Genomic DNA, 24,793 nt, shown 5'->3' on the forward strand with positions numbered 1-24,793 from the left:
TCGGAGCCCCAAGTATGAAGACATCTGGGGTGCCTAGTCATAAGAATAGTTGCACAATGAAAATAAAAAGATAAGTATCTGATTTAGGCTCCTTATTACACTGAATGTATTCATGCTTTTGGAGTAATGAGCTGAACTGCAGATGTTGAAAAGCATTATAATACAATAAATTTCTAGCTGATGTCTAATATAGTGAAAAGCAGGATGGTTGGGGGGAAGGGGGTGCCACAAGCATCGATCTACCCCTAGGAGAATAATCATAATCAGAAACAAACATGAGGTTTTATGCTGTCTTTATGTGGCAAGACTCCAACTCCTGTTTTCATGCTGTATTATATATACACAATCACCTCCAAAAAGTTACAATATAAGCTAAGACCATAACAAGAGCACCATTAGACAAATGAAGCTTTGCAGGGTTAAAGAAAGAGAAAAATGGTGCAAAAAGTATAAAGATAAAGGTAATCTATATTAGACACAACAATTTAGAAAGAGTAAAAATTTCAAGGTCTTAGAACAAAGGAAGGAAGTCAATATGTGCTTATGTACATAATGATTAGAATAATGATATGGTTTTATTTATAGATGTGTGTTTTTGTTTTTTTGTTCATGTTTGTTTTCTCTTGTGTTTTGCTTTTTCCTTGTTTGCATTGTTTTATTTTGGATTCAATGTTTGTAATTTTTTTGTAATTTTGCATTGAAAATAATAAAAAATTAAAATAAAACAAAAACAAAAACAAGAGCACCATTAGATCAGACCAATGGTCCACGTACTCCAGCCTCCAGCCTCCAACCAGATATTTCTGGGAAGCAATTTCCTTCTCCCAATGTCACCCCTCCCCCCCAACAACTGGTATTAAAAATAGAGCTCAACCTATGAACACTGAGGTTTTCTGTAGAGCCATTCAGACAAATGTTATCCATCAACTTCTAAAGGCATCTAGAGAAGCAAAGAAAAGGAACGATGCCCAGTTCACCTTCTCCCTCTAGGCAGCAGTGTGAAATGGGGAGGGGCAAAGGAACAGAATCAGTGAATGGGTGACATTAGTGATAGCAGTGAAAGCGAGTGAGGTAGAACTTCTGCAGAACCCTTATCAGTAAGGCCAGTGTCATGTACGCAAGAGTGTGGCCTGACGTCGAAATGGGTAAGAACCAGGTTAGGAGGGTCCTAACGCTGCCCGCTAGAGTGAAAAACTGAAGGAATGGGTTTCTGTGCAGGCAGTTTGAAACGGGACCCAACCCCCCCCTTTTCTTCTTTCTCCAAAGGAGCATTTCTAAAATGCATTAACTTGAGCTGTTGAGCAAATGCATAACAAGAACACAGCTGTATAAACAAAGCTCTCTCCTTTATCAGTCACGGCAATGGATGACCTTGGCTGTTCCAGTGGAGTAGGGATGACATGTCTGGGTCTTATCTTACCACACTCTGACACACAGACCTAGTCCGGGAACAGCGCCAGAGTGTGTTCTTGGAGTTGGTGACCTCTTGCTCCAAGATAAGAGTATAGGAACAGGAATACCCTTTTATGGTCAGAAGTACAGGAAGGAAAACCCTTTTATGGTTAAGAGTACCAGAGCAGGAACATCTGTGATGTCAACCTGCGTGTACACGCTGATGTGGCTGGATTCCTGGGGAAGGGGGGAGAGGGTGCCTGGAGGATATATATACTGCATGAAATCTCTCATTTCTTTGGACTTGCTGTGGACTGACCACGCAAGTGCCTTTCTGCTGCTCCAGAGAGCAGAAATAAAGAACTCTTTCTCTGAACCAACCCTCGGTGTCATTTGACTTCCTTCCTCCCGTCCGGGAGCAACGCAGAGCCCACCAATCGGTAAAGTCTAAGAAAGCTACAAAACAACTCCAAATAAGATGCATGTACAGCAATAACAACAACAACCCCTTTAAGTTTTCAAGAATTGTGGTAGGATGAAGAGATGGAGAAATGACAGCAGGTGGCTGGCTAGAGCAGGGGTTAGCAACCTAAGGCCCATGGGCCACAAGCGGGGGTCGTTTAACCGGTCCATGGACCCCCATCGCCTGCTCGGTCGGCTCCCGTGCGCCACGCTAAACCGGCACAGAGCAGAGTGGGGACTGCCTTCTGCGATGCTGGCCGGCTTCCCATTGGCTGCAGGAAGCTCCTGCGACCAATGGGAAGCTGTGCACGCCTCCTCCGTGCTAGAAGGAGAGCCAGAAATAGCGTTTGTGCATGTGTGCGCACTCCAGCCCACCACGGCATCTGCGGGACCATGAACCGGCTCAAGCCACAAAAACTTTGCCGACCCCTGGGCTAGAGGATAAACAGCCAAGATGATGTATTTTTCCTATAGACAGTGTGCGTTAATATAACACTCTCGCAGACTCTTTTAGTCTCTGTTCTGTGATGCATTGAGTGGCATAGCTAGCCGCTCGGGTTCCTGGTGCAGGGGCGTGTCCTGCAGCCAGGGGCAGGGTGATCCGCGTCCATGGGGGCAGGGCAAGCTGCCCATGGGGTCGGGGCAATCCACCCATGGGGTCGGGGTGAGCCTCTCCAACACTTGTTGCCTCTCCTCCGCCTCCCCCTCAGTTGTAGGGCAGCTGAGGGAGAGGCAGTAGGCAGACGTAAGTCCCACACTGCCGTTTCAGGGAGCACGGAACCTGCAGGCACTTAAGCCACCACATCACTCCTAAAAAGTTTTGTGAGCCTGTGGCGTTCGTACAGAGCCCCTGGTCGTCTCACAGACTATTGACCCGTACACCAATAATCCACTGCCACCAACCAGGTCCTCCCTGGTAAGTCACTTAGTCTCAGTCAGGTTCTTAAGTTAACAAAGAAGAGTGTAGTTTATTGCAGACACAAATAAACTTAAACTGCATTCAAAACGTTGTTACTCTTTACCGTCTTAGTCTTATTTTTATCCTGTCTCTAACTCTTCTACCTCCCCTCACACAAGAACCAACTGCACTGTCTCTTTAATTCCAACTGTCTGCCAACTGCTTTCCCAACTGCCTTTTCCCAACCAACCAACTAATCAAAACCAACCTCGGGCTAAGCCCTTTTATAAACAGGTAGGCTCCGCCTCTGGCTTTTCTATTGGTCTACCTATTAACTCTTTATCTTCCCCTGTACAGACATTTTCAAATGAATGGGCAAACACCACAGAGCCCATTTTTGAAAAACTTATTTTGTCACACACACCCAGTGATGACATCTGGGGCGCACCACACACCCCACACCCCCTTCCTCTGCCACTGAATGCATTACTAAATAGACATCTGACTAATTGGGAATATGGTTTGAGCGTCCACAATGAATCCCCAAAGAGAATTTGCTCCAACAGGAGGGAAGCGCTGGAGTTCTAATGGAAATGGAGAAAAAAACTGACACAGCAATTCTTCAAACAGCTCTTGTTTATTCAGAAGCCAGAACAGAACTGAACTGAAGAGCTCAGTCAGCCTGCTTATATAGAGCTCCAGAACAACGTAGGTAACTGTAGCAACTTTCTAAAACTATCCAATCACTGAATGTCACTTTTGATCCTTCATTTGCATACAAACTATCCAATCACTGAACGTCACTTTTGATCCTTCATTTGCATAACTATCTACAGTATCCCCCTGCTGGCCCAGGGTGAGAACTTCAGTACATAACAGTTACCTATCCTTACCTTATTTTCTTTTCTTTTTTACCCTAGGGTAAAAATCCCCAAGGAGTTCGGCTCAACCTTCCTCAAATTGGTTGTCCTCCAGGTGTCATTGGAGTATAATTCCCATGAGCCCCAGCCAGCAAGGCCAGTGGCCAGAGTTAATGGGGAGCTAGAGCCCAGGAGGCTGCCTAGGAGGTAACATTTAAGAGTGGTGGATGGTGGCTTAATTTTTCATGACTCATCTCAGTTCTTCTAGAGAGGCAAGCTTCTGTGCTCCACCCCACAGTTTGGGAATCACTGTTGTAGAACGACTGTGAATGCGTAAAGACTGTAAGAGCAGGAGAGTACATGTGAACGATACATCAATATTCAAGCTTTGCCTTTCCAGGAGTTCCCCACCCCTCTCTTTCTGATACGTCAATCTCAAATGAAAAGATTGCACAGATACAAAGAAATCAAGGAAAAATGGGACAATTGGGAGACATTAAAGCGAGTCATTTCCCCCTTCATTTTCACTGCATTTTTTTTGCAACCCTTCAAAAGAAGTGAAAGACGTGACCTCACTGTGTTCATTTCCTTAGACAATGATTTTCCATTCAGATGGAGAGAATCTAGTATTTCTATTAAGCCTAAACAAAGTGCTAATATAATTCTTCAAGCAGTATATAAAAAATTCATTATCCCTTTGAAGGCCAAACAAGTTGGAGCGCCAGCAGAATAATGCACTGGATCTTACGTATGATCAGCATCTCTCCTGAATTGTGTGTGCTTCGTGCACAGATGGTATTTATTGACAACAAAACTTAAGAAAATGCCTGGCTGGTATTCAGTGTTTATTAAAGTGGACCCTGGAGGCATAAAAGCAGAGATCGCTGTCCTTTATAGGAGAGAAAATGCCTTATTGCATACATTGCCTAACATTAATTTTGTAAATCTGTTTCCTCAGATGCTGGGCCCCCAGAACGATTAGGATATATATTTTCATAATACAAGGAATACCACGTCAGGTTTCACTGCAATGTGATGGAACCCCTACTGTGCATGAAATGAAGGATCCCAAAGTCTATAGTAGTTTTCAGCAGTCGTATTCAGATGGCAAAATGAAATTAATCATCTCTGAAGGGGGGTGGCCTACGGCAGTTTCTCCGCTGTTGAAAACCGTAGCGTTTGCTACGTGGTCTAAAATGCATGTGCGACCCCTACATATTTTATGAGGGGTACTGGCATTCATTCATTCATTCATTTAAAAAATCACATCCTCCTCTTCATCACAGGTGATCTCAAGGCAGGTGGCGTTAAAATAAAAATAATATGAACGCATAAAATATAAATAAATCACTTAATATACAAAACAGTCTCACACCTAAATCATATCATTCCTAATCATATCATTCACAGATACTTCAGTCGTGCATTTATATAGGTATTCTGAGGTAAAATTCATGTAATGGGGGGCACAATGGCTGAGCTGTATAAATCAATTAACTCTACTACATTTATAAAGGCAATTTATACACATCTACATCACTCATTGATGTAGATGTGTATAAGTTGCCTTTATAAATGTAGTAGAGTTAATCACTCATTAAGGGACGCGGGTGGTGCTGTAACCACAGAGCCTAGGACTTCCTGATCAGAAGGTCGGTGGTTCGAATCCCCGCGATGGGGTGAGCTCCCATTGCTCAGTCCCTGCTCCTGCCAACCTAGCAGTTCGAAAGCACGTCAAAGTGCAAGTAGATAAATAGGTATTGCTCCAGTGGGAAGGTAAATGGCGTTTCCGTGCGCTGCTCTGGTTCGCCAGAAGTGGCTTAGTCATGCTGGCCACATGACCTGGAAGCTGTCTGCGGACAAACGCCGGCTCCCTCAGCCAATAAAGCAAGATGAGTGCCGCAACCCCAGAGTCGGTCACGACTGGACCTAATGGTCAGGGTCCCTTTACCTTTTACATCACTCATTTGGAGAAAGGTATTGGTTTTCAACTGGCACCAAAAGCTGAACAAGGTTGGCACCAGGCACACCTTATGCAGGATAGTGCTCCATGATTGAGGTGCCACCACAGAGAAGGCCCTTTCTGAAGCCAAAGCACATCAGGCTTTGCTTAGTACCGAAACAACAAGGGCCTCTCAGGTACATCTTAAATTCAAAGCATGGAAATGTTCAAAATGTATTTTAAAAGCAGGTGGGAGACCCATGGCCATAGGTGCCAAAAGCACCCAAAAAATTCCCCATGAAGGGGCCAGGCACACACAAATTTCAGTGCCAGGGCCATGCACGCTGCATAGCACCCATAGCCCCAGGCACCCATGGTTGTGGAGCCATGCTGACACTCCTACTTGTGGCCCAGGACTATCAGTGTGGCCCTCAGTCCTATAGAGGAAGAGAGAGAATGAATGGAAGAGAGTTAATTGATGGTGGATGGATGAAGGGGAGAGGGGAAGAAAAGCAGGAAGGAAGAAGTTCTACAGATTCCCACATCATCTTGCGATTTTTGTAAAATACAGATTTTTTTTTCAAAGTAATTGCATTTGTTAGAATGCACTTTTGCATGCTGTTTTCACTAACGTGCATTTTTATATACAATACTTGGATGGAGAACTGCATTGCAAAATTCGGGTCAGGGGTATTTTGCATTGCAAAATCCAGGCACTGAAGTCAGGGGTAGGGCCCCACTCATTAGTCAACATAAAGTTGCCCTGCACACAACTAATGTTGAAACAGGGCTCACATTTCAGGGCATAGTGCTCTTCCTCTTTGATAGACCAGGGCTAGGCATGGCAATTACCATGTAATTTTTGACTAGGCCTTCAAAAGAGGCATAAAACAGAAGAGCCGGTTAGTTGAGTCTCCTATTCAGAAAACACATAGCATTTTGTTGGTGTTATTTCATTTAACAAAAAGTAACCTTTATTGTTCATAAATGCATGTTTAAAAGCTAAGCACAGAGCTCTAGAACAGAGGTTGACCTAGAGAAACCACTGAGCATTGCTGTTTTATAGAGTTGTATCAGTGCAATTTATTTACTGTGAAATGCCCATCTTATTGAATATTTTTTCTGAGCTATTCATACAATGAAATGCAAGGCATCTTAATGAAAAAGCAGGATGCAATTGTCTCTATAAGGCAAAATGTTTCTTATAGGGACGATGTCAGTATGAAGGCAATAGTTATTTCATGGATAAATGGAATTTATGGGTTCATATAATGGTCAAGAGAATTGTCCAATAACCTATCCTTACATTGTCCTACCCCTTCAATTTACTACCATTGCTATCGTTCTTCTTTCTGCAAGGCATGCCGGAGATGTTGTTGACTTAGAGATTTCTTAACCTCCCTCTTCCAAAGTTCAACATTTATATATTTAAGGGGAAAGATCAGCAATGTCTTGCAATGGAGAGTTACTTCACCATTACTGTTCCAAGTATGTGTTAACAACCACCACTGAAATACTATCTAATATGGTATCCCTGGCACAATTCTGCCACATACTCTATCATACTTAGCAGCTCTCACCACATGATGATCAACCACCATGTGCATCTAACGGGTTGTTTTATCAGTAGCATCCATGAGGGATAGGGGTTGCCACTCTGGCACCTGCGGAAATCATGCTGCCTTTCAGGACTTCCTATGGCACCCACAAAAGTAAATATCCCCTCAAAAATCCACAGCATATAAGAGACTGTTTGTTCTTTCTGATTGGTTCCACCCACTCCCTTATTTCACTGGATTCCAAGACTGAACAAATAAAAAGTTCAAAGAGTGAAGAAGAAGAAGAAGAAGAAGAAGAAGAAGAAGAAGAAGAAGTTGTTATCATTTATACGCTGTCCATCTGGCTGGCTTTGTCCACTCTGGGCGGCTTTCAACAGAACATTAAAACTTCAAACATTTTGCCTTCAGATGTCTTCTAAAAGTCAGGTGGTTGTTTATTTCCTTGACATCTGATGGGAGGGCGTTCCACAGGGTGGGCGCCACTACCAAGAAGGCCCTCTGCCTCGTTCCCTGCAACCTCACTTCTCGCAGTGAGGGAACAGCCAGAAGGCCCTCGGAGCTGGACCTCAGTGTTTGGGCTGAACAATGGGGGTGGAGACGCTCCTTCAGGTTTTACTGTGATGTAAGTGCCTTTTTCTGTTCTTTCAGATTTGGCAAACATTTTGTATTATGCCCCCTCCCAGTCATTTATGTCACATTTTCATGGCAGCCATTTTATGTTATGCCACATCCTCCATGGCAGCCATTTTGTGACAGGTGGCCATGGCACTTCCTCAAAATTCCAAATGTGCTCCCTGGCCAATACATGTTGGTAACCCCTGCAGTAGCAAATAATACATCTGCTGGTATTCCAAAGATAAGGTAAAAGAAGAGAGAATGGGCTAACACAGGGATTTTGTGAATATCCACTCAACAAATGTACATCAATTTTATGCCTACATATAATGGTCATTGATCTAGCATTATAGTTTGCTGAGGGTGTTCAGGATTTCCTTTAAGAGAACCCTGTATGTCAGTACAATGCCTCAGCTCCCAGAGTTCCCCAGAGGGAAAGAATAACCATTAAATCATTTTAAGCCTCCAGTGTTAAAGCTTCCCCTTTGTAAAATAAATGGGTTTGAGGAGGGATTTAACGTAGGTCAGAGAGATGGTTTGATGGATAGACCTATAGGCATTGAGCTGGCTAGCCAGAAAGCCACCTTAAGTCTAATCTCCTGCTGCAAGAGTGAACCATTTACACATCTGGATATGTACCACAAATCAGCCTACAGACTCCTGACCGCAATATGTGGCCAAAACATGCCTTGCTAAATTGAGTCCAAATCCTCAGGTGAACTTCTTACTGCCGTCTCAGCCATGCAATGAAGCCCTAGTGAGTGCTTTTTGAAAGAGATGCAACTTCCAAAGGGCATATATTGAGCATCACAAATACACATTTGGAACTCTGCAGCAGGAAAATTCGGAGCTAAAAAGGACTAGTACACACACACACACCATGTCACTCAAAATCTCCCCTCTGGAAGTCACTTCCTTTACAAAAAGCAACCATCAGAACGTTGCAACACATATTTGCATTTATTAATGTGCCACATGGCCCTCATCTATCTGAAGTGCCGATCAGAAAGAGAAAATGAGTGTGGGATCCAGATATAGGGATTTTCACGGTTCCATCACACACAGCCTTACCAGCACAGACACTCAGCAAGAAGCTATCAACAGCTACCCAGTGCTACACATTCCTTTTATTCCTTGATGTAAGAATTTTCTCAATGGCAGCACAATTTAATCTCCTCGGATCCATGTCACCAGTTGCAGTCTTGTTACAACTCCACAGTCTCAGCTGTCAATAAAATGAAAATCCAGAGCTATAAGACTCAGTAGTAATCACAAGTGGAATCAAAAAAGCAAATGACCACATTCACCATTCAGAGCTCTCCTATTTTGTGGGGTGTGTGTATCTTCCTATATAAATTAAAATGTAAGGCTGTTGTCATGCTGTAGTTCATGCACCTGCTGATTGGCAAAGGGGTGGAGGGAGTTGACATCCCTAGTATATGTATATGAAATATGTGTGTATATTCCTTCTGATCCTTTTTTTAAAAAAATTCCTTTATTGTCAATGTACAACCTGTGTACAATGAAATTAACAGAGTCCCCCTCCCCACAAACACTCAGTCTCATTGCACTCTGTGTGCTTGTCGCACAACACATCAACCCCAAAAGTCAGTTGCACTATATTATTTTCCATTCAGCAGCCTAACAACCCACAGATAGAAACTGTTTTTTAGCCTGGTGGTACGACTGATTATACTTCTATATCTCCTGCCCAAGGGTAGAAGATTAAAGAGGTGCTGGCCGGGGTGTGAACCGTCCCTGAGAAGTTTTCTCACTCTCCTAAGGCATTGATCGCTTGCGATGTCATCTAGCAGACTCAAGGGACAGCCCATGATATCATGTGCTGTGTTCACCACCCTCTGTAAAGCCTTTCTGTCCATGGTTGCCAAGCCAACGTATCACACTGTGATACAATATGAGAGGATACTTTCTATTGTAGAAGGAGGTCATCAAATGTTGTTTAACATTGTTCTTTCGCAAGACCCTGAGAAAATGGATTCTCTGTTGGGCCTTCCTAACCACCCGAGTTATATTGTTTTTCCAAGTGAGGTCTTCACTAAGGTAAACTCCCAGGAATATAAAGAAAGAGACTCTCTCCACACAACCCCCCCTCCCCGATATACAACGGGGCTAGTTCCCCTCTCTTCCTCTGAAAGTCCAACACCATCTCCTTTGTCTTGCTGATATTTAGGTGCAAGTTATTCTCTAAGCACCATGTAGATACTTTATGAACCTCCCCCCTGTACACTGATTCATCTCCACCTGTAATTAGACCCATTATGGTAGTATCATCTGCAAACTTAATAATTACAGTGGATGGATCAGATGAAATACAGTCATACAATGAGTACAAGTAGGGACTCAGCACGCATCCCTGTGGGGTGCCAGTGCTGAGCTTCAGGGAGGTAGATGTAATAGACCCAATTTAGATATATTCTATCCATTGGTTTCCAATCATTGCAGGCTATACTGGTCAAAATACATTATTGTCAGGCCCTCCTGACAACCTTTCTACTGTGTAAAGTTCATTGATGATGATTTGTGATCATGGTAGTATCAGGAAAGTTATATATGATTCCACTTCCAATACTGTTTACATCTGCAAATGTTTCAGGGTGGACATACAGTACTGCTTTGTTTCTAGTCAGTGTATGTATCATAACTTCCAGGTGAGACTTCCTGTAAAGTGTGTTCTCCCTCATGGAGAGCACGGGTTGCGGGCGGGGCTGACAAGACACCTCACTGTTACTAGGCAAATGGTTTGGCCATCCTTTAAGCAGGGGCGGGCTGTTACTGGGGAAATCTAGATGTTGCCATTTGTTGATTGACAGCCCTATTTGTTAAATACAATGCTTGCAGCGAGGAACTTCCTCTTTTGCTGCTTACTTCGGATCACCCACCCTCCCTTCCCTAATGTTAGGCTGTTTGCTTGACCTTGCTATGCCTGTCATGGGGTCGTCTGCTTTGGGGCAGGGGCCTGGTAGGAATTTTGTCCATTTGGCTGATTAGTGTGTGCCACTTGGTTTTTGCCTAAAGGTAAAGGTAAAGGTACCCCTGCCCGTACGGGCCAGTCTTGACAGACTCTGGGGTTGTGCGCCCATCTCACTTAAGAGGCCAGGGGCCAGCGCTGCCTGGAGACAGTTCCGGGTCACGTGGTCACGTGGCCAGCGTGACATCACTGCTCTGGCGAGCCAGAGCCGCACACGGAAACGCCGTTTACCTTCCCGCTGGTAAGCGGTCCCTATTTATCTACTTGCACCCGGAGGTGCTTTCGAACTGCTAGGTTGGCAGGCGCTGGGACCGAGCAGCGGGAGCGCACCCCGCCGCAGGGATTCGAACCGCCGACCTTTCGATCGGCAAGTCCTAGGCGCTGAGGCTTTAACCCACAGCGCCACCTGCGTCCCTGGTTTTTGCCTACTGCGTAGCAAATCGTCACAACTTGTAAGGTTGCGGTTAGGCATTGGTCTTGGAATTGGTTGGTGGAGGGGTATGGATTCGGCTGTGCCTGCCCCTCCAAAATGCTGCTGAAGCTGCTGCTTCAAGGGTTTTCCGTTGAAGGAACCCAGGGGCTCCCCATGCTTTTGTCCGAAACCCCCTGGCAAGGGGCTAGGGCCACGCAAGCTCCTGGGAGCATTCTGGGGAGAGGTGAGGCATGGTTCCCAGTCCCATCTCTCTCCCAGGTGACTTACCCTTCCTGACTTCGCGGGGGGTGCGAATGTCAGAGCTGTCCCCGTGCGGGGTCAGTTAGTGCTACCAATGCCTAAGCAACCACTCACCTTGCTGTAATTTGAATAAAGTTGTGGCCAAAATTATGCCAAAAACCTTAAACAAAATTAAGTGTCAATTGTGTTTTTCTTTGGGGGGGTGTCTTGGAGACCTCAGTGTGCAACTTTTTATGTCACAAGTGTTCAAGGGGTTGTTTTTTTGTCCCACATTTGTTGTGTTATAGTAGAAGATAGCCCCTTCAGATGACATTATTGGATATTGATGTGTAGACAGTATAAATCTATCACTAATGCACTGCTGTTGTGTCAATACACACAATATTGTGTCGATATTACACAATACACAGACAAACCACCACTCTTGCAGGCTCCCAGCACTGATTCTGGTGCAATTCTTTTCTCCCACATCCCACACAGAATGGTCAGAGGCAAATATGCAGCATAGACAGGCTATCTCTGAGAGATTTCACCACTTCTGTAGGGTTACCATGAACATGCGATCTCTGTGATATCCCCCCCCCCCAATAAACCACTTGTTCCTCTTGGTGAACAGAAATAAACTTCTCTAAAGTGACTGAGGAAAGTTATTCCATGACTAAAAAGGAAGTAGAAAGGATTAGTGGACTGGTTTCCTGTTGGTAGTAGACTGAGGTCCTATGTCTTCCAGAACACCCAACAGGTTTGATCTTCATAGGCTCTGAGTCAGAAGGGACAGCATCTGAGTTCTGAATGTACTGAATCTTCTTCATGTGCTACTCGTGTAGTGGGAGATCATGGTCAAAAGGACTGTGGAATCTGATATGTTCATCCAGCTTATCCCTTTGTATGGGCCTCTTGAAGATCTACTGAGTGAATTGTTTTTATATATATAGCACTTTGTCCAATCTACCGCTGTTTTAAATGTCTCCAGTGAGAGGGGGGAAACATTTTCTCACTACTTGCTGGGAAGGGAAAGTGTGTCAGCTTTAAACTAATAAATGTCTGGGTTTGAGCTGTGACATTTACAAGTCGCCTGTTCCTCTGTGCAGAGCACTCGGGCTGACGGCGTACATTTGAAATCCGTGTCTTAATTGTCATGCCATTCTCCCCGCAGATTTGTCGGGAAGCTTTCTGATGAGATGCCAGGCAGACAAGACCACCAGGACATAAAAGCAGCATGTCGATTTTGACAACGGGGGTAGGTGGGTGCGAGGGAAGGGGCGCAATACTAAGTCTCCTGAGCAGGGATGGTGACTCAGCATATAATGTCATTTCAAAAGGTCTATCTGACATTTGCTTCCTTGAGGGACAACTGGCTTTCTTATCAAGCATGTGTGAAAAAGGAAAACAACGGTGGAGAGTCCTTCCATTCAATAGGTTTGTGTATCACACCAGACAGTTTTGGGTGGCGTACACAAAAAGCAAAGAAATGACTCCAAATAGAAAAAGGGTAAGGCGAAGTGTAAGAATACAGTGGTACCTCGGGTTAAGTACTTAATTTGTTCCGGAGGTCCATACTTAACCTGAAACTGTTCTTAACCTGAAGCACCACTTTAGCTAATGGGGCCTCCTGCTGCACCCACGCTGCCAGAGCCTGATTTCTGTTATTATCCTGAAGCAAAGTTCTTAACGTGAAGCACTATTTCTAGATTAGCGGAGTGTGTAACCTGAAGCGTATGTAACCTGAAGTGTATGTAACCCGAGGTACCACTGTAATAGTTTTTTTCACATTATGAAGGAGAAAAACATCCACAAATAAGATAATATCTTGATGATAATAGTTTAAGAGCCAGGAACCTCTTTGCTCAGCTGGAGATCCAGTGGATCATAACTCCACTCATCCTAGCTGATTTAGCCTTAGGATAGTACCCACAGTCATGGCTGCTCATTTTAGTTGGTCTGCTATGAGCAGGACTAATATCAGAGGCAGCTCATAGTAGCTATGATTTCCCTTTCTTTCCCTTTTATTTATTTCCTACATTTCCCTTTCAATCCAATTTGCAGATCTTATCTTTAAAACACTGAAAGGTGGGATAGGCCTGGATTTGCACCACTAAGACTGAATAAGCAAAATGTTTATCATTAGAAACTTCTGTCTAATTCATCCTTTGCATAATTTAAATGTCACTTTTGATGCCAGATTTGTTGAGGGCATGTTGGGGCATACCAATTTTATTTAATCTCAAAACAGCTGTGGAAAGCAATCTGGCTTGATTATATTTTTATTTTTTATTATTATGAACCAATATCAGGTGCCTTAAAATGCAACTCTTTTGTTTGGGATAAGTTTTTAATTTACTTAGCATAAGAGAGACTTCTGCACGAAAATAATCTGCAGTTTGAGCCATTGTACTTATCAGCTACATTTACATACAGAGATGGATTTCTGTTTTGGTCCTGTAATATATTTGTGGGCAGATACAAGACATTGCGGTGTCTGAGCCAGAAAACCCAGATGGCACTCTCTACCCACCATGGTGGCAAAAAAACATCTTGATAAGCCAAAGGACGGATCATTTGTTTTTCCTTAATAGCACCAAAACATTTACCCATGAGTAGGCTGATTAAATAAGAACATAAGAAGAGGCTGTTGAAACAAGTCAATGGCCTTTCTAGTCCAGCATCCTGTTCTCACAGTGCCCAACCAGATACCAGCGAGCGGCAATCAGGACATGAGCAAAACTGCACTCTGCCCACCTCTAATTCCCAGTGACTGGTATTAAGAGAGGTATGAAGACAGTATAGGTAGAACATAGCCATTGTCAAGGAGCTGACAAGCAAGCCAGGTCAACCACAGGGCAGGCACGTACACGGGATGCAAGAAACACAATTAACTTCTTATTAACAGAAAATAACAACAAAGTAGAGTCCTCTGGTCTGTCTTAAGCCAGTTGAGATGTTGCTGAAGACTACTAGCCCTGTCCTTCCCCCACTAGCTGTTAAGTTAGAATCATAAAATCATAGAATCATAGAGTTGGAAGAGACCACAAGGGCCATCGAGTCCAACCCCCTGCCAAGCAAGAAACACCATCAGAGCACTCCTGACATATGGCTGTCAAGCCTCTGCCTAAAGACCTCCAAAGAAGGAGACTCCACCACACTCCTTGGCAGCAAATTCCACTGTCAAACAGCTCTTACTGTCAGGAAGTTCTTCCTAATGTTTAGGTGGAATCTTCTTTCTTGTAGTTTGGAACCATTGCTCCGTGTCCGCTTCTCTGGAGCAGCAGAAAACAACCTTTCTCCCTCCTCTATGTGACATCCTTTTATATATTTGAACATGGCTATCATATCACCCCTTAACCTCCTCTTCTCCAGACTAAACATGCCCAGCTCCCTTAGCCGTTCTTCATAAGGCATCGTTTCCAGGCCTTTGACCATTTTGGTTGCCCTCCTCTGGACACGTTCCAGTTTGTCAGTGTCCTTCTTGAACTGTGGTGCCCAGAACTGGACACAGTACTCCAGGTGAGGTCTGACCAGAGCAGAATACAGTGGCACTATTACTTCCCTTGATCTAGATGCAATACTCCTATTGATGCAGCCCAGAATTGCATTGGCTTTTTTAGCTGCCGCGTCACACTGTTGGCTCATGTCAAGTTTGTGGTCAACCAAGACTCCTAGATCCTTTTCACATGTACTGCTCTCAAGCCAGGTGTCACCCATCTTGTATTTGTGCCTCTCATTTTTTTTTTGCCCAAGTGCAATACTTTACATTTCTCCCTATTAAAATTCATCTTGTTTGTTTTGGCCCAGTTCTCTAATCTGTCAAGGTCGTTTTGAAATGTGATCCTGTCCTCTGGGGTGTTAGCCACCCCTCCCAGTTTGGTGTCATCTGCAAATTTGATCAGGATGCCCTTGAGTCCATCATCCAAGTCGTTGATAAAGATGTTGAATAAGACCGGGCCCAAGACAGATCCCTGTGGCACCCCACTAGTCACTCTTCTCCAGGATGAAGAAGAACCACTGATGAGCACCCTTTGGGTTCGGTCAGACAGCCAGTTACAAATCCACTGAGTGGTAGCATAGTCAAGTCCTCATTTTGCCAGCTTCTTTACAAGAATATCATGGGGCACCTTGTCAAATGCCTTGCTGAAATCAAGGTAGGCTACATCCACTGCGTTCCCTTCATCTACCAGGCTTGTAATTCTGTCAAAAAACGAGATCAGGTTAGTCTGACATGACTTCTTTTTCAGAAATCCATGCTGACTATTGGTGATCACAGTATTCCTTTCTAGGTGCTCACAGACTGTTTGCTTAATGATCTGCTCCAGAATCTTCCCTGGTATTGATGTCAGACTGACTGGGCGGTAATTATTTGGGTCCTCTCTTTTTCCCTTTTTGAAAATAGGGACAACATTTGCCCTCCTCCAGTCTGCCGGGACTTCGCCTGTTCTCCAGGAATTCTCAAAGATGACTGCCAGTGGTTCTGAGATCGTATCTGCCAGTTCTTTTAATACTCTCGGATGTAGTTCATCTGGCCCTGGAGACTTGAATACATCTAAACTAGCCAAGTATTCTTGTACTATCTCCTTAGTTATTCTGGGCTGTGTTTCCTCTGCTGAATCATTTGCTCCAAATTCTTCTGGTCGGGCATTGTTTTCTTTATCGGAGAAGACTGAGGCAAAGAAGGCATTGAGGAGTTCAGCCCTTTCTGTGTCCCCTGTTTGCATTTCACCATCTTCTCCTCTGAGTGACCCCACTGTTTCTTTGTTCTTCCTTTTGCTATGAACATACCCATAAAAGCCATTTTTGTTGCTTTTAACCTCTCTAGCAAGCCTGAGTTCATTCTGTGCTTTAGCTTTTCTGACTTTGTGTCTACACGTGCTGGCTATTTGTTTGAATTCCTCTTTGGTGGTTTTCCCCCTTTTCCATTTTTTGTACACATCCTTTTTTAATCTTAACTCAGTTAAAAGTTCTTTAGATAGCCACCCTGGCTTCTTTAGGCACCTTCCATGTTTCCGTCTCATTGGTATTGCCTGAAGTTGTGCTTTTACTATCTCCCTCTTAACAAACTCCCAGCCATCATGAACTCCCTTTCCTTTTAATATTACTGTCCATGGGATCTCACCCAGCACTTCCCTAAGTTTTATGAAGTCGGCTTTCTTAAAGTCAAGAAATTGAGTCCTAGTATGCTTGGCTGCTCCTTTCCGCTGTATAGTAAACTTCAGAAGAGCATGATCACTCGCGCCTAATGATCCTTCCACTTCTACCCCACTAACCAGGTCATCAACATTGGTTAGGACCAGATCTAAAATGGCTATTCCTCTTGTTGCTTCTCCCACTTTCTGGACAACGAAGTTGTCTGCAAGGCCAGTGAGGAATCTGTTTGACCTTATGCTCTTGGCTGAGTTTGACATCCAGCAAATATCCGGGTAATTGAAGTCCCCCATTACTACTATCTCCCTTCCTTTTGCATGCTTGGCCATCTGTTCCAGGAAGGCATCATCTATGTCCTCCGTTTGGCTTGGGGATCTATAGTAAACTCCCACAATGAGGTCCCTGTTATTCTTCTCTCCCTTAATTTTGACCCAAATGCTCTCACTTTGGCTTTGAGGTTCTAAATCTTGGATCTCTTCACAGGTATACACATCCCTGACATATAACGCCACTCCTCCTCCTTTCTTGTCTGGTCTGTTTCTCTGAAATAGATTGTATCCCTCCATTATTACATTCCAGTCATGAGACTTATCCCACCAGGTTTCAGTGATGCCTATTATGTCATATTTAGTTTGCTGTACCAAGAGCTCAAGCTCATCTTGTTTATTACCCATGCTTTGCGCATTAGTGTACAGACATTGAAGTCCATTAATCATTTCCCCGTGTCTCTTATTTAAGGATTTTTTCCTCCCACCACTAGGTCTGTGTGCTGTTTGCTCCATTTGGTCTATGACATTTGGATGATCATCTTCATCAATTGATACCTTCAGGAGCACTGTCTCCCTCCCCCACGTTAGTCAGTTTAAAGCCCTCCTGATGAGGTTTCTGAGATTTTTGGCAAAAACATTCCTCCCAACATAGCAACATTGTGGGTGAACATAGCAGACGACACAGCGATTTCTCCAGAGCAGCTCTTTACTTGCAAGCTGGACAGAACTGAACAGCAAACAGCTCAGCCGGCCTGCTTTTATAGGCAGCCGGCTGTCAACATTGTAGCAACAACAACCCAGAGTTTCCCGCCTAAAATAACTGACGTGGACCTGAGTGAAAACTATCTACAGACCTGAGTGAAAACTATCTACAGTATCCCCCTGCTGGCCCAGGGTGAAACTTCACTACATAACACCAGCCTTCCACTTTAGATCCCTCCCAAGCGGATGAAGGACGCATCAAGTGGGTGAGCTCCTCATCTGGCCAGCGTAGGATTCTCCTCAGACAGGATGCCAAAGGGGGGAGGAGAGCCAGCAGGCCTTGGGACTGTGCTGCTGCTGTGTAGAAGGAGCAATATCTGACTCCTCCTTGTCTGAGTCTGCACTCACTCTGTGACTCTCAGCTTCTAATCGTGTCCTAGAAGGCCCTCTTTCTCCTGATCTCCCTTGGTCACTCAAGCCCCCTGCTTCTAGCACCTCCCAGCTCCTCCCTTCTGCAGACTGATCTTCAGTGTTCCACCACCAGGATCCAGGATCTAAGTCGTCATCTTCTGTGCCCTCCCTGGGGGGCTCCTGGGCAGGCACCTCATCCAGCCAGTCCCTGACAGCCATCAAGGCTAGTAGCCACTAGTGGTCTTATCCTCAGTGATGCCTTATCCTTAAACAACTCAGGACCACAATACCCCAAAGACCGCTTTTCCCCACGTAAACCAACCCAGACCCTGCGATCATCACCTGAGGCCCTTCTTCATGTGCCTCTTCTACAAGAGATCTGGAAGGAAGCAACATGAGAATGGGTTTGCCTGGTGCCTTGGTTACATCTGGCAAATGGCAATGCTAGTGATGGTGGGATGTTCAACCATAGTGTGATGTTGAATTCCACCTCTTCTGTTTATTTCCAGCTGTGGGGGGTCTTTCTGGGCACTTCAGCAAATACAGAGGCAGGGCTAGTGTTGTAGCACTATCCATTCAGGCCCCATACAATCCCAGCTGGCTATGAACTTTCCAAGTACATTTGAGGCAACTTGAGCGGGAAAGAGAGACCTCAGATTGAATGACCTTATAGAGGTATCAATAATTGGAGGGCAGTGACTCGGTCAGAGCTAGTCCATCTGGCATGGAACTAGAGGCCTAGCCTGGAACAACATGTCAGCGCTATTACAGATCGGTAAGTAATGGCAGGTTTATTGGCCTTGTAAGCAAGCAAACCCCATTGCCATGGCAACCAGAAAGAATAGGTATGAAACAGGCCAGCAGCAAGAAAGAGGGGAGTGGAGCTAAGGCAGAATTTAACGTATTTATGAAAACACATTGCAGCTTGCTTTTCCATCCCATCAACAGAACCTTCAAATCAACCAGCAATCACAAGCATAAGATTAAATCTGAGCTGAAAAAAGTCAACAAAAATTAATTGAGGCTGGACAAGTGTGAAATGGACCCCCACGCTGTGATGGGGTGATGAGCTGCTTGTGCGTAAAAGCTTAGTCCCTCAGAGTTTGCTCAGCTTAGCAAGACTCTGTCTTTAGCGGAGCCCTTAAGCGTGGCTCCCTCAATCGCTGGCAGGATCCGACAGTGGGCGTTTACGGAATCTACTCCAGCATAAAAGCTCCTTGACGGAAACGCGTCGTCTGGATTCTCGGCGCGACAGTTTCCGGCGAGGAGTGGGTGTACCTATGGGAGGACCTGAGACTTCTCCGCTGTTATCGCTGGAAGACTCCCTGAGCCATTCCTTCGTTTCTCTCTCTCCCCCCCTGCTGGTGCCTTCCTCCGCTGCTGAGTCTCTCCTGACTTCTGAGAGACCCTCCACCTCCTGCCTTTCCGATGGCAGTTCCCTGACACACGCCCACCCCAAAACAGGGGAAATTAATTTTCTTAAATTTTCAGGGTGGGATTGCTTCTTGTCTAACCTTATATTATGAGACAGACAAAGGGTTTACTTTTTTCCATTGCTTTCTTAAGATTCTCATGCCTCAACTTAAGGCTGACCATACCTCCTGGAATGCATTTGGAGCAAATGGCAATATCATGCCACATTGCATTGTGTCGCTCCCAAGGCCTGCGGAAAGTGGTGAGAGGTTCTTTCCAATCAGAAATAGTAGGGAGGGAAAGGTGAAGTTTCATCAATGGCAAACAAAATGACCACCTCAAACGCCGAACCTTCTCCAACGCAACAATTTCCTTTTTGAGGTGAAGCAACCAGAACTGTGGCGTCTCCGTGTGCTGCGCTGGCTCGCCAGATGCAGCTTGTCACGCTGGCCACGTGACCTGGAAGTGTCTGTGACCCGGACAGCGCTGGCCCCCGGCCTCTTAAGCGAGATGGGTGCGCAACCCCAGAGTCGGACACGACTGGCCTGTACGGGCAGGGGTACCTTTACCTTTACCTTTTTAACCAGAACTGTACGCAGATTCCAGATGTGCTCGCTCACTAGTTTTGTATAAAGGCACTATGATATGGACATTTTTATCATCAGTTCCTTTCTTAATGACCCCAAGCTTGGTATTAGCCTGTTTCACTATGCTGACATCTTCACTGATCAATCCACTATGATCCCTAAGTCTTGTTCCTGCTCAGTCACAGCCTGTTGAGACCCCATGAGCATGTATGTAAAATTAAGATTTATTTTTTTGCCTTTGTTACAAATATGTGTATTGGATATACAGTGGACGCTTGGGTTGTGAAGTTGATCCGTGGGGGATGCATGTTCGCAACCCACAGCATTCGCAACCTGAAGTGTCTGTAACCCGAGGTATGACTGTATAGGACATGTATATAATGATATGGATATTATAGAAGTATTTAAAATCAAAGTTGCTGTCAATGCTTTGAGTCAGAAATGCTTGTCCAAAGCAGTGCAGGTGAGCAGCCGGAACCTTGCCCTCAGCAACAGGAGATTAATAACTGACCAGATAAGAGGAAAACAGATTGAATTGTAATAATAAGGGTTAACACAAACAAGGAGAATTGCCAAAGACAAGTCTGGGAGGGAAGGGTAATGGAATGTGCAAGTCGAAAACCTGCTGGAAAGGAATGATTGAGGATGACACCTTGATAAGATAAATGGAGTTTCTAAGTTGGAAACGACTCCAACTATGGGATGTCCAATTGGAAGGCCAGGTAGGGTGTCCACGAGCTGTTCACACATTGCTGTAGGCAATAATGTTGCATAAATGATACAGGCACAAGGATTTCATGTATTTACCTGACAGAAAAAGAGCATATAAGAAGAGCTGGAGGGCATGTACCGTTGTCAGGCCATGCTTGTGACAATAGCTTCAATGGCTGACAAGGACGTGGGTGGCACTGTGGTCTAAACCACTGAGCCTCTTGGGCTTGCCAGTCAGAAGGTTGGTGGTTTGAATCCCTGCGGCGGGGTGAGCTATCGTTGCTCAGTCCCAGCTCCTGCCAACCTAGCAGTTCGAAAGCACACCAGTGAAAGTAGATAAATAGGTACCACTGCGGTGGGAAGGTAAACGGCATTTCCATGCACTCTGCTTTCCATGATGGTGTTTTGTGCTCCAGAAGCGGTTTAGTCATGCTGGCCACATGGCCTGGAAAGCTGTCTGAGGACAAACACAGGCTCCCTCACCCTGAAAGCAAGATGAGCATTGCACCACATAGACCTTTGACTGGACTTAACCGTCCAGGGGTCCTTTACCTTCTTCTTCTTCTTCTTCTTCTTCTTCTTCTTCTTCTTCTTCCTATTATTATTATTATTATTATTATTATTATTATTATATTTCTTTTTTTTTTACCATGGCTGACCATTCAGCGCTGTCTTAATGATTAATAAATCTCTGTTGAGCCTACCTTGTGTACCTGACTCCTCTTTCCTTAGAGGCCTTCAGCAGTCTACTCCAAGGAAGGAATCCTAGGAATTTTCCTAACAGCCTTGAAATCATAGAATCATAGAATCATAGAGTTGGAAGAGACCACAAGGGCCATCGAGTCCAACCCCCTGCCAAGCAGGAAACACCATCAGAGCACTCCTGACATATGGTTGTCAAGCCTCTGCTTAAAGACCTCCAAAGAAGGAGACTCCACCACACTCCTTGGCAGCAAATTCCACTGTCGAACAGCTCTTACTGTCAGGAAGTTCTTCCTAATGTTTAGGTGGAATTTTCTTTCGTGTAGTTTGGAACCATTGCTCCGTGTCCGCTTCTCTGGAGCAGCAGAAAACAACCTTTCTCCCTCCTCTATGTGACATCCTTTTCATATCATATCACCCCTTAACCTCCTCTTCTCCAGGCTAAACATGCCCAGCTCCCTTAGCCGTTCCTCATAAGGCATCGTTTCCAGGCCTTTGACCGTTTTGGTTGCCCTCCTCTGGACACGTTCCAGTTTGTCAGTGTCCTTCTTGAACTGTGGTGCCCAGAACTGGACACAGTACTCCAGGTGAGGTCTGACCAGAGCAGAATACTTTGCACTTGTTTACATTGCATTTGACACTTTAGCATCCTGTCTCAATGCAGCTTTGTCCCTCTCTTCACTACTAGTATAGACACCACTTTTGTTTCCTACTTGAGCAGAGGTTGTAGGAAAGGGGCAGCCCGCAGTGCAATGTAGAGGCAGGGGCGAAGGAAGGCATCATGACACCTGGGGCGAGTGTCACTACGTAGGGCACATGTGCGGCATCGCTACATATGACGCATGCCCCGTACGTAGCGATGCTGCACATGTGCTGTACATAGCGGTTTGCCGGTGGTGCCTCTCCAGTGCTGTACGGACGGTGCTGGGATCCTCTGTTCGCAGCTGTAGTGGCGATGGAGGGATCCCGGCACCATCCGTACAGTGCTGGAGCGGCGGCGCCAGCAAACCGCTATACAGCGCATGTGCGGCGTCACTACGTACAGTGCATGCGTGTGATGCCACACATGTGCTGCATTTAACGGTTTGCCGCTGGCGCTGGGATCCTCTGCTCGCAGCTGCAGCCGCGAATGGAGGATCCTTCACGTGCGGCGGCGCGATGGCAGCTCGTGCCACCGCGAGTCCCCGCAGGGTGACTTCTTGTCACCCTTGCAGACATGGCACCCGGGGCGCACGGCCCCCCCCCGCCCCCCATTGTGACCCCACTGTGTAGAGGCCTTCTAGTTACCGGCCTTAGCACAGCAGCTTTTGTCCACAACAGGGAAAAATTCATGAACAAATGCCAGCTGTAATCATTGTTGTTGCTCCCTGCAATAAAGCAATACAAGAACTAAGGGAAAAGCCATTGAATGCCAAGAGATAACGCCAATACAATGTACATTTTCAGTTGCCTTCTGAAATATGCCTACCATTTTAATGCTCAGGAATAGGTTGTAGTTCTCTCCGAGGCAAAGCTATCGTCATTTATACCCTGCCTAAATCAAGGGCGGTCCAGCAACTATTTATGTTATATTCTCCGGTGGTTTATGCTGTATGTGCTACATCAGGGTTGCAATTTAAAATTCTGGGCTCATGCCAAAGGGGGAAGCAAGTTAAAAGCTTTGCTCAGAGCCCATGGGGTGTTCTCTAGAATGATCTCAAGAAAGACCAACAAATCAGAGAGTGACCCCTTCCTCCATTGCCTTGCCCTTAATAAACAGGGAGATCAATTCAGCCCATTGAACAAAATTTCGGGTGGATACACACCATCTCTTTAAGTGGTGGAGGAATCATGATCCTGCCTTTTCAGATGTTGAGTAGTTGCGTTTGACACTCCATCAATATTATAGCTTGCTCAATTTTTTATTTTTTTAAGGGCTCAGGATAGTGTCATATATGCATCTCTGCTTGTTGGTGCAATGACTCATGGAGTTGTATTACAGTTGCATGATAATGATAATAATAATAATAATAATAATAATAATAATAATAACTATTCTTGCATGCTGCACCTGATCACTTCTGCCTCCCCCCATCCCAGACCTCCAGCTAGTCCTGGGAGCTGAGAGGGAGCCCACCTCTTGGACACAGTACTCATGACTCTCAACTCGAGGAAACCTGAAGGTTTTGTTTAAGAAATCAGAGCATGGTTATATAGTATAGGGCACATGATTTATAAGACTGCCGAAGCTCTAAGAAGTAGCTAAGCCATTGGCCCAACATCTGACCTACCCCTACTGCTCCACTTGTGTGGAGTGTGGCAGGAGCAGTCAGTTGCATAGTTCTCACACCTAGTGAGATCATATAATCATAGAGTTGGAAGAGACCGCAAGGGTCATCTAGTCCAACCCCCTGCAATTCAATAATCTCAACTAAAGCATCCATGACAGACGGCTGTGCTTGCAAGTGTGCAGTCCTATGGGTGTGTGAGTGGCCAAGTCTGTTTGCACCAGTGCAGACAAAGACGTGTCCTTGAGACCTGAGTCCAGCACTCTAACTCTCATTCCACTTCCAGTTTGGCTGGCCCTACTGGTTTGCCACTGGCCTTATATTGGGTACCATGGAAACCTCACTCTCAGAGGGCAGAATGGAGACTAACTCAGACAGCTCCACCTCCATTCCTGTGCAGTGCAGTGGTACCCTCTCCTAAGTCACTGGTCAAGCTCTCCTCACACCCAACTTCTTGTTCCTCTTCCTCTGACAGATCTTGCCATCTCCTTCCCATCATGGTTAGTGCCACAGGACCTGCAACAGCCAGAACCCTCCATCATCATTTAGGAGGAGAACATTTGATCTCCCCAGGACTGCTGCATCACCATTAGACTACAGCAGGCAGGAGATGGCTAGCAGTGACCTACTCATGGGCATCAGGTGTGTGGACCTTATGGTGACAAGAGGAGGCAGAAGGAGGAAGCAAACTGATGGAGCTAATTGGGCATTCTCTACTGGGCTGCTCAAGTCTGCCTCTCTGGTGGTGTCTTACCTTTGGACCATCAATGTAAAAATCTCTCCTCTATGGTGATCCTGGAGGCAAAGACATTTTGTCACCAGGTGGACCAGCTGTCATTTTCTGTATTTCTGTTCCCTGAGGTCTGCGATATATCAGATTTTCCAGTATTTTGTGTCTCGAAGCCTTGATTGACTAACACATGTATAAAATCCTCCCCAAATTAACTCTGGCTCACCAGATCTTGTTGGACTCCATCGCCCCCATGCAGCAGGAGAGTGATGATGGGAGTGTTCGTCTTGCAATATCTTGAGGGTCACAGGTTTACCAGGGCATAATGGGAAATGTTAAATGGAGGTTTGTAGTTAGTTCCTTACCATCTGGAGACCAGAGTCAGGTCAAAGCATCAACTCCGTAGCTGCCTGAGCTGATGAAAGCTACTATATGTGTCTGATGAACTGGGGTCAGCTTGATGGGTCTTCACCTA

At 45.2% G+C, this 24,793-nt stretch overlaps 1 long non-coding RNA gene across 1 annotated transcript; it reads left to right on the forward strand.

Moving 5' to 3' along the window:
- Positions 1–1,884: 1,884 nt before the first annotated feature.
- On the forward strand, positions 1,885–24,533 carry LOC307217221. Its single transcript, XR_013839450.1, has 3 exons — positions 1,885–3,046; positions 12,547–12,630; positions 24,064–24,533. It is a non-coding gene; the product is annotated as an uncharacterized lncRNA (long non-coding RNA).
- The last annotated feature ends 260 nt before the right edge of the window (positions 24,534–24,793 follow it).

Source organism: Podarcis cretensis (assembly GCF_951804945.1).
Source record: "Podarcis cretensis genome assembly, chromosome: 5".
NCBI lineage: Eukaryota > Metazoa > Chordata > Lepidosauria > Squamata > Lacertidae > Podarcis > Podarcis cretensis.